Source organism: Paroedura picta, chromosome 1 (genome assembly GCF_049243985.1).
Source record: "Paroedura picta isolate Pp20150507F chromosome 1, Ppicta_v3.0, whole genome shotgun sequence".
NCBI classification, from domain to species: domain Eukaryota; kingdom Metazoa; phylum Chordata; class Lepidosauria; order Squamata; family Gekkonidae; genus Paroedura; species Paroedura picta.
The window spans coordinates 44,799,686-44,803,883 of NC_135369.1; positions in this window are offsets into that span (position 1 = coordinate 44,799,686).

Here is a 4,198-nt window from a genome sequence, read left to right on the forward strand (position 1 = left end):
TATTATTATTATCATAATAGCACAATGGAGGCACCATTTGGATCTTCTGCCTCACATGCCAAAACTGTATCAGGCTAATTCTGGTGCTGTGTGTATTTTGCTGTATTTTTGAACCACAGTTTTAAAATACGTCAGCTCACTAATGCAGAACCTTTTATTCAAATCACAATGATCTAAATTTCTCTAATATGCCTAGTTCATAGTCTGTTCAATGTCTGGACCATTCTGTGCCCGAAAAATATAGTGAAAGTATTACCTTTTGAAGATGCCATATTTTTGGTGTTTTTCATGATGTCGTCAACATCCCAGCAGCAAACTGGAAGCTACATCCTCGATTTTAAAGTGCTAGTTGGGGAATCACATAAAGTGGATTCCTCAAAATATGTAGTGTGAGCAGAGGAGAGTAACCAGCAACCCACATGCCAAAGAAATATGTGGAGCCAAAGTAGCGCTATCTCTGCCTCCAGTGCCCACCTTTGTACCCACCTCCTTCTCCCAGGGACGGGTTTTTGTTTTTTAAGCAAACTGCTTGGAGCAATGAATAGGCATTGAATTGTGCAGGCAAAACAACCCCCCTCCCTCAGTTAAAACAGAAGGCATGCCTCTCTAAAGTCCCCCCCACAAAAAATCGGGAACGAGATTACTTTTTAAAAGCTTCAAGGCTCATGATTCCAAAAGGGGTGACATTAAAAAAGCACTATGTATCTATTATTGGGTGCATGGATTTCTCAAAGGAGAAGTTTTACTTTAAAAAATTAGCTGGTATTGTGGGCCTTTTAAAACATTGAGAAAGGTAATTGGCTGCCTGGCTTGATTGACAGGCAGAGGAGAGTTGCGGGTAAAGCGCGTTGCTTTCTTCCGCCATTTCAAGCAGGTATGCAGAGTTCCAAGAAGCACGAGAAGGGGGCAGAGGAAATCGAGAGAGCCAGCAGGTCAGGAATGGCCAGAGGCACATTATTTTATAGCGTTACGCCATGGCGCTGGCATAACTCTTATTTTTTTTAAATTTGCGGAATTGCCCTCTATATTCTGCATAAATGTTGTCCAGTATAGATTGTGAGTTCTGATACTGTCTGCAGCCCCATAAGGCAAAGATATGTACAGTGAGTTTATCATGTGGGCTACCTACATGGTGTATAGAGTCTTCTTACTACTACTACCAGTTCCTAGTGGTGCCTGACAATGATATGGAAACTCTCTGTGCAATGTGAGCCATCCACAAGGTGAGCTGCTTTGAGAGTCCTGATTGCTACATGGAAAGGACACTTTTCCATAACGCTTCCATGCCTGGACACTTTTCCATAATGCTTCCATGCGCTAGCCATAATGTTTGGACTCTTTTGAGACAGACAGTGAGAAAGAAACATGAATTTCATTTTAAAGAGGAGTAATGTCCTAATTCCTGTACTGGTATGAAGTTTATATGAATAGGGTTTGGTCTTCCCATCAGAAAGCACAGTTTCTTGTACATTAGAGAAGGAAAGTCAAGGTGTTTGGATATCTTCACATTACTGAACATTATTTTGTGTTTGGCCAAAACTGACTATTACCCTGACCTGGGCAGACAAGGCTAGCTTGATCTTGCCAGCTCTCAAAAACCAAATAAGGTTGACCCTGGTTAAAATTTTGATGGGAGACCACCAGAGAAGTCCAAGATCACTACACAAGGCAGGCAATAGCAAACTACCTCTGAACATCTCTTGCCTTGAAAACTCTACAGGTTCACCATAAGTCAGCTGGGACTTGATGGTGCCTTCCAATGCAACCATTAAGATTGACAAAGGTGCATTTTCCATGTATCACTACAAAGATTTTCCCTCCAATTGTTCAGAAAATAAATTTTATTTATTTATTTATTCATATATAATACCGCCCCCCCCCCCGAAGGCTCAGAGAGGTTTACATATAACTGAAACTATACATGAAACTATAAATTAGCATACTGTGGCATCACACATGGAACAGGCTGCTTCAGGATGCTTAGGGCTGATCCTGCATTGAGCAGGGGGTTGGACTAGATGGCCTGTATGGCCCCTTCCAACTCTATGATTCTATGATTCTATGAATCAGTTCTACACAGGTCAATTGAACATGAAATCATGTTCTGGGTACTGGATCTGGTATTCTTCAACATTTTTATCAGTGACCTGGATGAGGAAGTAGAAGGACTCATCATTAAATCTGCAGATGACACCAAATTGGGAGGAACAGCGAACATCCTGGAGAATATAAAGTTCAATGAGATTTGAACAAGCTGGAAAAGCGGGCAACTGAGAACAAGATGCAATTCAGTAAGGATAAGGGCAGAGTTCTATATCTGGGTCACAAAAATTAGAAGCATGCATACGGGATGGGAGATACACTTCTGGGTAGAAGTGTGTGTGTGAACGTGACTTTGGGGTACTCGTGGTCTGTAAGCTAAATATAATTAGGCAGTGTGATGCAGTGGTTAAGAAGGCAAATGCAGTCTTGGGCTGTATCAACAGAAGCATCACATCAAAATCACAGGATGTCATAATCCCGCTGTGTACTACACTGGTCAGACCCCACCTGGAGTACTGTGTGAGGGTTGGGTGCTACGGTGTCCGAAGTGGCTGCTCACGCCCGAAGTAGCCAGCGCCGTGTCATGGGGGGGTGAAGGGGAGGTGCCGGTGTCAATGTGCCAACCGTCGCACACATGCAGGCGCAGAACTCTGTGCCTGGGTGTGTACGCCAGTCGGTGAATTAACGCCCATGCCTCCCCTTCCCCACCCGACACAGTGCTGGCTGCTTCGAGCGTGTGCGGCTGCTTTGGATGCCGAAGCACCCAACCCTAGCAGTTCTGGGGCCTCACTTTCAAAAGGACGTGGACAACATTGAGAGGGTTCAGAGGAGTGTGACAAGGTTCAGGGCCTGGGGACCAAGCCCTGAGAGGACAGACCGAGAGACTTGGGAATGTTCAGCCTGGAGAAGAGGAGGTTGAGAGGGGACATGATAGCCCTCTTTAAGCATTTGAAAGGTTGTCAGAGAAGGGCAGGGAGAGGTTCCTGTTGGAAGTAGAGGATAGGAACCGCAGTAATGGGTTTAAACTACATGGATAACAATATTGGCTAGATATTAGGGAAAAATTCAGTCAGAATAGTTCAGCAGTGGGATCAACTGCCTAAGGAGGTGGTGAAGTCTCCCTCACTGATAGTCTTCAAGCAGCAGCAGATACGTATCCTGGATGCTTTACACTGATTCTGCATTGAGCAGGTGGTTGGAGCAAGATGGCCTGTATGGCCCCTTCCAAATCTATGATTCTATCATGGTCCAGGGTCACCTAAAAAGGAAAGTATACAGGGGAGACACATCCATGGTACATGTGTGATACATCTTCCCTTGGCTTGTTCCAAGTCTCTGGGACCAGCCAAACACTGAAATGACCATATATGATTTGACATCCAAAAACTAGACTATAACAATGGTTAAGAGACTGAACAATAATCCAGTTCAAATTTGGTATCTCCCATGAAATCTTAAGGGTTCCTTGGATAACACTACCATGCTAAGTAGAGTTATACTCTTCTTTAAATCAAAGGGTTTAGTAGAGTGTAAATCTGTTTAGGATTGGGAACTCATAGCCTCATGGCTTCCAATATAGTTTTCTGGGCCAAGGTGTACGTGTTAGCTAGGAGGAGGCCAGTCTGAGGACCTCCTCAAGATGCTATAGAGGAGATGATCTGAGCCCCGTCATCACTTCTCTGCACCTCAGTTCCCCCATTCGCTGGAATATAGGGACTATTATTTCTTATTTCTCTCAAAAAGGTTACTGAGTCAGCATGTGAAATACCACACAATGCATGTAAAAATGCTTTATAATTGCCTAATATTGTTATCTTTCCAGGTCCCCAATTGGCTTCCCTTCTGCATGGAGCACCGCCATCATGTCACCATCGTCAACCACATCACTGGGCTTAGAGGGAGAAAGGCCATAATAATCCTCTTCCACTGGCAACAACATCACCCCCCCCACACACACACACACAAATACACACACACAAGTGCCCTTATTCCCTGCTGAGATGACAAGGCTTGTTTTAAAGAGCCAGGCTTCTCTTTATTGCTTCCCCTATCAGATTACAGGCAGGCTGGGGGAAAAGCTATTTTTAGAAGGCTGTTTTCTAAAAATAGCCCAGAGATGTTTAGAATTGCGTCACAAGAGGTAATTTTATCTCCT